At 49.7% G+C, this 12,513-nt stretch overlaps 1 long non-coding RNA gene across 1 annotated transcript in view; it reads right to left on the reverse strand.

Moving 5' to 3' along the window:
- The window catches only part of LOC146399854 (uncharacterized), a 35,315-nt gene extending 23,007 nt beyond the window's left edge, over window positions 1–12,308 (reverse strand). Inside the window, exon 1 of the long non-coding RNA XR_014816726.1 lies at window positions 12,042–12,308. This is a non-coding gene — a long non-coding RNA (uncharacterized LOC146399854). The remainder of the gene's footprint in view (window positions 1–12,041) is intronic.
- Between the last annotated feature and the right edge of the window lie 205 nt (window positions 12,309–12,513).

The following is a 12,513-nucleotide window of genomic DNA, read 5'->3' on the forward strand; positions in this document are numbered from 1 at the left end:
CGGCCAAGGGAAAGGAATGATTTGAAGGTGGCTTCCTTAGGAGACATAATGACCCCTCCAGCTGTGGGACTGTACCAATTTAGAAAAGGAGAGGCAAGACTCCTTAGAACATCTTAGAAAAGAAGGCTGGGGATGAAAGAGAAGAAAGTAGCCTGTGGGAGCCTTGGGTCAGCAGATCAGACACCCCAGTCCAGAAGAGACCTGTTCTTTTCCCTTTGTCCCTGTTGCAGTATGGGGTTGTCCTTCTCCTAAGGCTGCTCCCTTCTAGCAGGGACTTGATCGAAAGCCAGCTTCCTGGAGGGGTGGTGGGAAGAGGTGCTGGGACACCACAAGATCCCTCAGCAGCTCAGGGAGTCAGTGCCAGGACATGCAGTGGCCTCGGGAAATCTAGGCTGCTGTAGAAAGGGGTCCTCCAGAATCCAGACTGAGCTGGGGTGAGGGTCCAATCTCTGTGCTCCCAGAGTACATCCAGCAAAAAAGAGGTTCCTATTGGGTCAGTTTATTGCCATCCAGCATCCCATACAATCTAGCGATGTCACTTCTGGGCAGGTGTCCAAAGGAAATGAAATCTGGATCTCAAAGAGACATCTGCACCTCCACATTCACTGCATTATTATTATCATCATCATCATCATCATAATTATCATTATTATTATTATTATTTTGTCTTTTTGCCTTTTCTAGGCTGCTTCCTGTGGCATATGGAGGTTCCCAGACTAGGGGTCTAATCGGAGCTGTAGCCGCCGACCTACGCCAGAGCCGCAGCAACACGGGATCCGAGCTGTGTCTGCAACCTACACCACAGCTCATGGCAACACCGGATCCTTAACCCACTGAGCAAGGCCAGGGATCGAACCTGCAACCTCATGGTTCCTAGTCGGATTCCTTAACCACTGCACCACGATGGGAACTCCTCACTGTAGCATTATTTGCAATGGCCAAGATATGGACACAATCTAGGTGTTCACTGATGGGTGAATGATAAAGAAATCTCAGATTTCCCATTGTGGTGCAGGGGAAATGCATCTGAGCAGGAACCATAATGTTGCAGGTTCGATCCCTGGCCTCACTCAGTGGGTTAAGGATCTGGCGTTGCCGTGAGCTGTGGTATAGGTTGCAGACACAGCGCAGATCCTGCATTGCTGTGGCTGTGGTGTAGGTCAGCAGCTGTAGCTCCGATTCAACCCCTAACCTGGGAACCTCCATATGCCATGAGTGAGGCCCTAAAAGGCAAAAAAAAAAAAAAAAAAAAAAAAAAAAAGTAAAGAAATCTCACATATATATGAGGTTATAAGTATATACACATTATGTGTATGAGATTATAAACCCCAGGGATTGATTTATTTATATATAAATATGACTCAGCCTTTTAAAAGAAGAAAATGCTGCCATTTGCATCAACATGGATGAACCTGGAGGATTTTGTGCTAAGTGAAATAAACCTGACACAAAAAGACAAATACTACACCGCCTTACTTACACGTGCAACCAAAAAAGTCAAATTCATAGAAACAGAGAGTAAAGTAGCAGTTACCAGGGACAAGCGGCAGGTGGGGAGGGAGCAGATGGCAAAGAGTACCATGTTTTAGTCACGTAGGATGAATAGGTCCCAGAAATCCAGTGGACAGCAATGGGACTCTAGTTACAATACTGCCTTGGACACTTGAAATTTGCCAAGATGGTAACTGTGAGGCAATGCACGTTCGTTAGCTTGATTGTGGTAATCATTTCACAATGTATATGAGTATCAGAACATCAAATTAAGCACCCTGAATACATACAAGCATTGTTTTTTAACAACAGTAAAGACAATGCAGTAACAAGAACTCATCTCCCACCACCCCTGAGGCCAGTCGTCTGGTCCCTGGCTCCTGCAGGAGGCCCTGGTCTGATGGGCCGTGGCCAGATTTCCTGTGAAGTTCGGCTCCAGTCCCAGAAAAGTTATGTAGAAAGACTCTCCTGGGCCACCCTCAGAAGCAGGCGCTTCGTGGACTCCCCCCGCCCCAAACTAAACTGTAGGCTGGGATCTGAATCCTGTCTGGAGATATTGCTTTTATCCTCACATTCTTAGATGGAAGAGCAGAGGCATCAGACACTTTTTAATAGCTTTTTATTTCCTGCCACCCATTTACTTCCAGCCACAACCCCAGGGACCCCAGCTCCAGGAGTTAAGCCCCAACCTTGGTCGCACCCCCAACACACTTATTATAAAAACATATTTGAGGAAAAAAAACCCCTCCTGATCCAACTACAGGCATCTTCAAAGCAGTATAGCCCAGTGAGGCTCTAAGCTGCCTCTTAATTGCTCCAAAGGAATGTTTTCAAGCTCCAGGCCCATCAACACCTTCTGTAATCTTTGCTTTCAGCCCACGCTTGTGGATAAAACCCAGAACGTTCTCAGCTCCTTTGGGGAGCTCTCCGCCACACTGTTACTTGCATTTGTTCATTTCTTGCACCAAATTAATGACACCTTCCTGAAGCGGAGACATGACTCAACCCCAGGAAAGCAGCCAGGGGTTTTCAGAGCCACAAGGACTGTTTCACTCATGTTCTTCTCCAGCTGTGACCCGGGTCAAAGATAAAGGCGCTAATGCTCTTTTTCTTCCTCTTTTGAAGAGAAGGGAGGTAGAGGAGTGGGGGAGGGGAGCATCAGGTCTCACGCTGACCTCAAACACCTGCAGAGCCGTCAGGTGCAAAGACACCCAGGTGAGTGAACCTCACCACCCCCACCCCCCACTATGCCACCGGTCCCCAAAGACCTGACTGCTGCTCTGGCCACAGTTTTCTGGGGGAAATGCAGGCTGGAAGAGGACTGGGCACACTGACCTCAGAGACAGAGACCAGCTCCGGCAGAAGCTGGGCATCCTAAGTGAATGTCTAGCCTCCTCTGAGCCACATCTCCTGCTCTATGATGTGGAACTGCTGTGAGGCTGAGGGTCTCGTTGACAGCCCCACGGCACATCCCTAAGGTGTTTGGGGTGAGGGTACCACAGCTCTGTAGGAGCCCGCACCCTTTAGTTTTACGTAGTATCTAGCTCAACTGGGACAAGGAAGGCCACGTGGCTCATTCTGGAAGAATGAAGGCTGGAGAGGGTGGGTGTAGTCGCCGAATCCAGAAGCCATGGGCAGGAGAGAAGGCTTAGATTCTCCATCCTAAGCAACCATCTCTGCCGTCCCCCAAGGCCAGGGATAAAAGCCATAGCATCTCGGGGACATGCAGATTCCTGGGGCGCAGGGCTGACCATGAACATAAGGCACTGTGTCTTCGAAGAGGGACAGTGTTCACTTCTGTGCAGATTTTGTTCTCAAGGTGAGGGTTCCAGAAAAGAAATGACACCCTGCAGTGTATCAGGGCCTGGCTGCTCACCTCGATGTGAACTGGGAGGGTCTCACCCTTCCCCCAGCAAACACATCATGTGCTCCCCCCGTTCCAGGAGATACTGGGTCAGAAGAGCGGCCGGGTCCAGAGCACGTGGGCTTTTCCTTTGTCCTCTGAGCCCTGCTGTCCCCTCCATGGCTCTAGGCGGGGCCCTTCCTCTCCCTCTGGGTTAAAACTACATACAAGTGCCAGGGATTTCACTTGGAAAGGTGTAGGACCATTTATGAGCTACACTCTGAAAGCCTGCCCTACGGCCTGCCAAGTAGATTTAGTTTAAAAATAACTCCTTACAGCTCCGGTGGACAGTAATTTGTGGAATTAAGATGGTGTCAGAGACAATTTTATGAAAGTGAGTGTTGTCCCCTGTGATCGTGTTTCCTGAAAGAGGAGCTGATAACTCACCACAGGACATTCCATTAGCCTGTGTCCCCTCCCCCGAGGCCAGCAAAATAGACTCCTGTTTTTCTCCAGGACGGGTCTCATTTTCAAGGCTGACAAAACTGTTCTCACTGGGCCCAGAGATCAAAATATGTGTCCCACTGGGATGAAGAATGACCCTGGCATGGACGTGAACTTTCCTTAAACGAAGGTTCCTGCTCTTACACAGCACACCCCAGGTCACCAGGCATGAGGCCCATCCCAAGGACCCAGGAGCTGTGGCCAAGACTTTCCCTTCCTTCGGCTCACACCCGCAGTGAGCCCCGAGCCAGTTAGGGCTTTTTCAGTATGACCTGCCTCAAGGAAAAGAAAGAAATGTCTCAGCTTCCACAGTGAGAAAGTCCAAGGTGAAGACCGGCTTTATGCAGAGTTTGACGTAGGGATGGAAATGATGTCACAAGCACCATCGTCTCTGGCTGGGAATTACACTGGCCAATGGCAACCTCCTCACAAGGCTTTCTTCTCACCTCAACCCCATGGCTGCCGCTATTGTTGACTTTGTGCCATTGTAACTCCAAATCCACATTTTTTATTAAAAAAAAAAAAAAAGTCCTGATTTATCCTAATTGTTTTGCTTAGGCTGTGGGTCCTGAATCAGGCATTGTAGCGCTGAGGAGCAGATGGGTGGTCGTGGGTGTGGAGCCAGAGCCTTGAAAAATCACCGGGATGAAGGAGGGGGTGGATGGCTCAGGATTGAGGTTGCGTTCAGGGGCATAGAAGAAAAACCCTACCACATGGAGCACATTTCCCCCATGTAATGAGATGTCCAGGGGCAGCTCAGAAGGAGTTAAGAGCCCAGGTTCCTACTGGACCCTGCTGTCCCAACAGTGTTTCTGGCTCCCATCATTGCGGCTCCAAGCATGGCTGGTTCTCCAGCCAGGCATCACAGACACTTACCTCCCAGGATTGAAGACAGGAGGAAGGCAAAGAGGAAAGACTAGTGCCAGCTGAGTCTATTTTTTATCAGGAGAAATAACCTTCCCTGAAATTTCTGCTTATAATCCATCTGCCGAAACTAGATCCTGTGAGCACTCTTAGCTTCAGGAGAGTCTGGGAAGGTGACTGTTTTTATTCACAAGCAACACTGGGATTCTGATCATAGAGAAGAATGATTACTCAGTATGTCAACCAGAAATGTCCCTTGTAGTTGCCTGCTACGTAGTCAAAAACAAACACACACAAAAGTGTACATTCCAGCATTTATCGTTCATTGTGGCCAGTTCTCCTTTCCCAACCAAGAATCTACTTCTTATTTCCTGCCTGTGAGTAGGAGAATCAGCTCCTGGTTGGTGGCATGGGACTAAGCACCCCTGGGGTTATCAAATAATCTTATTCAGCACCTATGAAGGTGCCCCAGCCATTCTTGGCAGATGGGTTGGTCTTCAGGTGCAGAGAAACTCAGAACTGATGACAGGTGTTCATTTAATATTTTTAGAAGAGATTTTGTAATGGAGGACTTTGTGAAAATTATTCCAGAATTATAATTTTGGAGATTGGCATTGGAAAATGGATGTGGGCATCTCTATGTATACAGAGAGATATATTGAACCTCAATACAGATCCTTTGCCTCTTAACTGAGTATGTTCTCATGCTCTTGGTCCTGGGAACCCTGAGGAATTGCATTAGGTCAGCAAAACTGAGCAGGAATTATCCTGGGAGAAGGAACTGGGTGGGCTGAGACCAGTGGGGCAATAGCATTGCCTTGGGCTTCCAGAAAAGGGGAAGCCCTCTACACAGAGGAAGGTGGAACAGTCACTTCTTCTGCTGTGTGTGCTCCTAGGGAATATCAGTAGCACAAACAAAGCAGGAGGGTTATTTCAAGGTGGTTTTTTTTTTTGTTTTTTTTTTTTGTTTTTGTCTTTTCCAGGGCCACACTCATGGGCATATGGAGGTTCCCAGGCTAGGGGTCTAATCATAGCTGTAGCTGCCACCTACACCTCAGCCACAGCAACCCCAGACCCAAGCCACTTCTTCGACCTACACCACAGCTCATGGCAATGCCAGATCCTTAACCCACTGATCGAGGCCAGGGATCGAACCTGCCACCTCATGGTTCCTGGTCAGATTTGTTAACCACTGCACTGTGAGAGGAACTCCTCAAGTTGTTTTAAGGTCCTCAAACTATTATAGCTTTTTTTTCCCCCTACTTCATGGAATCAGAAGTTTACAGAACATTGGAGCTGGAAAGGAGCTTGATGATCACCTGACTCAACCCCTTCATTTTCATTGGTTCCTTGGGCAAATATCTTTCTGTAACCTCATCATGAAAGAAACCTCTTCACCTACAGGAATCACCCACAACTCCCTGTATATCTAGAGATTTAAACCCCAAACCTGGCCCTGATTTGGATGGAGAGGATGGTTTGGGAAAAGCGGAAGAGAAAAGGACTGAAAGATACTGTTCCCCTGGGTATAGTTGGCTATAGGCTATTTTTTAATCTTCTTACTTTGCCATGACTTAGCACTTATAGAAAAGATGCCAAGTCAGTACAAAGAATTCCCATCTATTCTTCACCTAGATTCCACACCTAGTGATATTTTACCATGTCTGCTTTCAATAGGTAGGGTTTTTTTCCTGAACCATTCAAATGTAAGTGCAGATATCGTGCCACTTAATCCCTTCAGTGTGCACATGCTAGACATAAGGACATTTCCGTACATTAGCACAGGACAATAATAATCAAAGTTAGGAAATTAGCATTGTAGCTACAGTTTTAGCTAATTTAGCTAATCCTGGATCAAGGGTTATATTCGGTCCTCATGATATCTCTTTATAGCCTTGAACCTGGAGCAGTTCCTAAGTCCTCCCTCATCTTTCTTGACCTTGGCAGTTTTGATCAATACAGTCCAGTTATCTTATAGAATTCTTGATTAAATTTTGAGACTGAAAATTCTATCCTTAGCAAAAGAGAGGAATGCTGTGACTTGCTCCTCATGATTCAGGCCCATAAGCCCAATCACTGTAGGATTCCCATCCCATGGCAAGGAATAAGTAGAATACTTATAAGGTGTTAACCTGGGCCCCCATGTGGAGAGCATGGGTCTAAATCCAGCAATGCTTGAGCAAAGCCCCAACCCTTTCAAGGGATATGATGAAGATGGAAGAAGTGACATTGGCCTCCCTCAAAACCAGGATTTTGCTCATTTGCAACAACCAACTTTGGGCCTCTTTTTCACCACGCTTGGTTGTCCCACATGAAGAATTGTTTTGTTGTTATCCACTCAAACCTAATTAAAACCAGGGTTAGCGGGGCATCTGCCAGCATCCGACGTCTTCTCTCTCGCCTTCCCATCCCATCACCAGTGGACATGATTCATCGGCTTTTAGTGCATTAGGCAAATTTGCTATAATTGCGGAGGGGAAGGCGCAAGGGGCCCATGGCACCAGCCGGGCGCTGCACCGTTGCCTTCCTGTAAGTCACACCGACTCCAAGAAAGGGGCTTAAATGGCCTTTATTGATTTGTCAGCCTCTAATAGATCATTTCTCACTGAGCAAAGGACAGGACCCTCAAAGAGAGTTCTTTCTCCTCCTCCGACCCTCATCACGGGTCTTGTCTCACGGGAAGCGTGTCTGGGGGGTTCACGGCATATTGGAGAGAATCACAATGCAGACAGCAATGCTCCCAAAGATGCCATGAAGCGGGGCCCAGAGAGGCCTGTTTCCTCCGACTGCTCCAACCTAGACTTCCTGACCCCAACGTCATGCATAGCGGAGGAACCCCCAGGATTCTAATTTCCTTCTCCCCGAGCTGAGCGCTCCATGATTGCATATCCAGTCCTCTGGAACAGCTCCTTTCCTTATGCTCCTTGGAAGCAGAATGAAGTGCAGTGCGGCCCTGTTACAGAATCCCACACGGAAGGGCAGCCAGCCAACCATTCTCTGCACCCGTCCCCAGCTCACATCATACAGCCAATAAACATTTTTAAAATTTCTTAAAAACGAACAGTGCGCCTGGTCCTTCACTAGATACTTTGCAAGATGGAGCCTTTGAGCTCAAAATGCTTACAAAGACAGAGATGAAAATAACTAGCACGCAGCACAGTGTGATAGGTTCTAGAGTGGTGTTTGTACAATATGCTCAAAGGACTATGAGATGTTGGGAAGATGGGGATGGAGCGAAAGGCAGACTTCATCTCCACCTGTGTCTAGAAGGATGGGGTCACCCGGCAGGTAGACGGCTGCTGGCATCTGCCGTTCTCGCAGGGTAGCACGGAACTAGGTGTGGCCTTGTTTTATCCCCCTTGACAGTGTCTGTCCGATCTGGATTGCAAACAGCACGAGGGCAGGAACCTTGTCCTGCAGTTTAGAATGTCTTCGCAGCACCCAGCCAGGTGCTCATCACACAGGAAGTCCTCGGGGGATTCCTAGCGGGGAATCAATGCCAGCTGATCATGCAGCTGTCAGGAACATCTGGATGGAGGCATCTGAGGGGACCTGGAAGGAGTCTGGTGGGGGTGGCAGGTGAGGCACTGGGGCTCAGAGTAAGTGTCAACACCGGACCTGGGATATTCCTTTAATATCCCAGCCTGACAGTGAAAACGCGCGGTGGGGCCTCAAAGATGTTCACTCATGTTTTCTTTTCCTGGCATCATTTTCTAGAAAAACTTTCAATGTAACAAAATTATTTAGACAGCTTCTTGGAGTTCAGCATTCACTCTAACAGAATTTTACCTAGCGTTAACATTGACCCAAACCTCATTGGTCCTGGAAGAGACCATATGTGAGGGGCTGCGGGAGAGGTGGTCTGCTCTGTAAGGAAGGTCGGTTTTCCAGGGGAAGAGGGAAGAAGTGGGGAAAGAGACAGAGGAGAAAAGGATGGAGAGGAGGAGAAGGGGGAGCAGGGAGGGGGAAAGGATGGCAGTTTGCAAAGATTTTCTCTGTGGGGGTTCTCGCTTCCTCCAGAGGGCCTTTTGCTGTCAGGAGGCTTGGCTCAGCCCTATCATTTTTCTTTTTCATCTCCGTGGCTCACAGTCTTGGCTACCACCCAAGCAGGACCTAGAGAAGACAGAGTGCCCAAGAGTGGAAGTTCAGAGGGCAGTCCCCTCTAGAAGCCTTGGCGGGGGGATCCAGGGCTGTCTTTTCACCCCCTGGATGGAGAAGGTTACGTCCACGTGTCCGCAGACCAGAGGCCCCTGGGGTAGCGACCGCCTAGAGCGCGGTCAGCTTGTCAAGCTGCTTTCATTCAGAGGCGGGACCTGGGGGGCTAAGCAAGAAGCTCAAAGAGGAAAACAGTGTTTTGGCTTCAGGGCCCCCCAGGGAAGCAGCCAGCATGCTGGTGGGAGTGGACATTGGCAGGCAGCTGGGTGCCAATTCATGACCAGGGGAAAATCCTTCAGGATTTTGGACTGTCTTTTTTTTTTTTTTTTTTTTTTTTTTTTTTTTTTTTTTTTTTTCCTCTAACAATGAATAGGGAGAGCCTGAGCCTGGTAAAAACAGCTCACACGCTCCCTCAAACCTGACTGCCTGGAGCTTGTGAAAGGCTTGGGGGAAACAGTCACATTTGAAAACAGAATTTTGTTTGAGCCAGTGATGCCGACAGGAGCTCTGTTCTGGGGAAAGAAAGCAGCTTTCCCACCTAAAAACCCTCTTCTTCTTTTTGTAAAAAAATTTACTTCCCTCCACGCCTCTCAAACTATTCCTTTAGTACTTTTACTACAGTGAAAAGCTAGAGGTAAGCCAGAACAATCTTTTTTCTTTTTTCTTTTTTTTAATAAGGAGCAAATTTCCCGAGAAGCTTTGAAGAGGCCAAGGTGGCACGACGAGAGGGTGGGCGGCGCAGGGCAGTGGGCGGAGGTCCCCTGGCCCTTGCTCTGAGCCTGCTGGCCGTGTGGACCAGACACAGGGTGAACCCGTCTAACGGAGTTCCCTCATCCCTGACGGGGACCCGGACCTGCCTGCCAGACCAACCTCAAAAGGTTTTTACAGAGAAGAAATCAGACCTGTTTGGTCTGCGACGTTGCTTTGTAAACTGTGAAGTGCTGTGCACATGTAAAGCGTTGGTATTAGGAGCTGAAGAAAGTGCCCCGTGGCACAGAAAGCTGTCAGTGAGAAGTGGAAATACCCACCCACCCCCCACAGCAATGCCACAGGGGAGAGCAGGAAGGAATGGCTGTTGGGCTCTTGTCAGGAGAAAACACCGTGTCATCCGCATACAGCACAGAAATAGAACCTTCTGAGAGTCGTGCACCGCCTGTTCCCACAGATCCCTGCAGCCAGGCTGCTCCCCACCACTACTCGGCCTCACTGAGGCTGGCAGAGCAGGAGGGATGAACCGATTTTACAGAGAGGTAAACTGAGGCCCAAGATGGGAACATCCTTCCTTGTGGTCTTGTGGTGGCTCATCCAGACCAGCACCAAGCTCTGCCCCCCTCATGGTCCCTTGACACCGACAGGCCTGATCCGTAGGCCTCCAGCTTGGGAAGTCACCAGCCGGAGTTCTGAAAGCAGGTCATGGTGCTTGCCGAGCTGCAGTGACCCAGCCCTCTAGAAGGACAGATACCCCACAGCCCACACTTTCTGGACCCAAGGACCTGGGCTCCTGTCTCACGAGAGGGACAGATGGCTGAGGCCTGCTCACCCCTCAGCGAGGCTGAGCACCTTTCAGGCAAACAGTTTAGCACAGCCCTACCCACTGGCTGGAATCAGTGAGGACAGAATGAAAAATGGCTCCGAATCCCCTTGGCTGTTGGAGGGTCCAGGAAACCCCCACTGCCCAGAGCTGGCAGAAGCCAGAGGGCAGCAAGGGGGCTAAGTACCCGTTTCCTTCTCTCATTCACAGCAAAGTTCTGCGAGGAAGGTCTGGGCTAAGAGCCTTAATAAATCCCAGCTCAGCGCACAGGTGCCCTGGCTGCTTGCGCACCTCCCCAGGGACACTTGGGGCCCCGTAGAGCCTGACGCACAGACTGACTCAGAAGCCAGTCTGAAGTCCTCATCCCAGCCTCAGCGGGGTCACCACATTGCTGTCCTTTGCCAGAGCCCCTGCTCACAGTGGCCAATGCAAATCATTTATTCAGATCCAGCCCCTGCTCAGCCCAACCAGGGACAGACTCTGAAGCATTTTAGACATGGCCACACTCTTTACTTACGATGGCTCTGGTGGCCTCTGTGGTCAAAGGGCAGAGTTGAATAGCTGCAACAGAGCCCCTGTAGCCTGTTAAACCTAAGATATTTACCGGCTGGCCCTTTTTTGAAAAAGCCTGCCACTCCCACATTACATAATTATCACTTGAAGTCTAACAATTACACTGTGAAGGAGGTATTATTACCCCTGCTTCAAGAGGTAAAATCTGAAGATCAGAGATTTTAGGAACTTGCCCAAAGACACACAGCTATCACCTGGCAGTCAGTATTCAGACTTACGTATGTCTGCTCCAAAGCCCAGGATTTTTCAAATATACAAATCTGCAAGTATACAAGCATCCAAAGAGGCAAGTATGCAAATACACAAGTCAGTGGGCACATCCCGTCCATGGGCATGAGCCAGATTTGGAATCACATTGTGGAGGAAGGACTAGTTGAGGCCAAGGTCACTCGAAACCTTCCCCTTGGGCCCTGGATTATAAGAAGCTGCTCTTGAGACCTACCAGGCTGCAGCCTGTAAATAAACCTGAAACCCAGAAGAGCCAGGCAGGCCTAGCGGCCAGGCCCGGCCAACCTGGGAGGGTTACCATGACAACAGAGCATTTCTATTACAAACCTTGCAACAGGCTTCCAGAAGGTGATTAATGGCTGACCTCTGTAGGTGGGAACTCTGGGGTGGTGGGATTCCTTTTAGTCTGGTGCAAAGCTTGAGCCATCTACTTCTCAGTACGCCCCCTCCTTGCCTCCTCCACCCCTGGGAGGTTGAGGTGAATTTTCTAGTGGGGGTGCAGACACTAAAACACTCCAATGCACCCTCATGCCTGAAAGTCCCCAGGAAGCACCTTGTGGAAATCCCCTCGCAACCTTGAGTGGAGGCAGCCCAACCCCAGAGACTCAAGGGCAGACAAAGGAAAACAAGAGAAGCCCAGAAAAGGAGTGTAAGGCTGTGAAGCGGTTAATTCTTGCTGGATAAATGGCACCCACGCACCAGAGAAAAAGTACAAAGAGAATCCAGCCAGGCAAGGAGCAGGTAGTGTGAGGCTGGGAATCCCGCCTCCTTGGAGACCTGAGCAAAGTCTTTCCTACAGATCAGGAGGAGGGGGTGGGGAAGCGGCGGTGACCTACGGAAGCAGGGACCCACCTTGTGAATTTCCAGGAGGCTCTCAGGTCCCCTCACTCATTGCCAGTGGGCGGGGCCCCCTGCCTGAACAGCAGGCAGCTGGGTTTCACAGCTTGACCTTGGGATGTCTGTTGGAGGCCTCCCCGGGGATCAGGCGTGGGCAGTGTTCTCTCTGCTGACACTTGGGTGGCTCTGGCTGCCTCGTCATTGTTTTTCTTTGGCCATTTTCCTGCCAGTGAGTCACTCCCCCTCCAGCCCAGAGGGGGGCGGTCAGGCTCTCCCGTGGAATCCCAGCATCCAGGGTGTATCCTTTTCATCCTTTCTGCTGAGAGAGTGTGACTCTGGGGGAGAAAGGGCAAGTTTCTGCAGGGAGGAGAGAGAAGGCCGCCAGGTCCTCTAGTCCCAGCACACAGCTTTGAGGTCAGCCTCAGAGGAAGTGGCCCCCCGCCCTCCTCCCTCTGTTCACCTGCCCTGGGGAACCATGGCACAGGGA

Source organism: Sus scrofa, chromosome 9, assembly GCF_054392235.1.
Source record: "Sus scrofa isolate SSC_HxYL_T2T_F1_AM1 chromosome 9, Sscrofa_HxYL_maternal_Yorkshire_Landrace_v2.0, whole genome shotgun sequence".
In the NCBI taxonomy this organism is placed as follows: Eukaryota; Metazoa; Chordata; class Mammalia; order Artiodactyla; family Suidae; genus Sus; species Sus scrofa.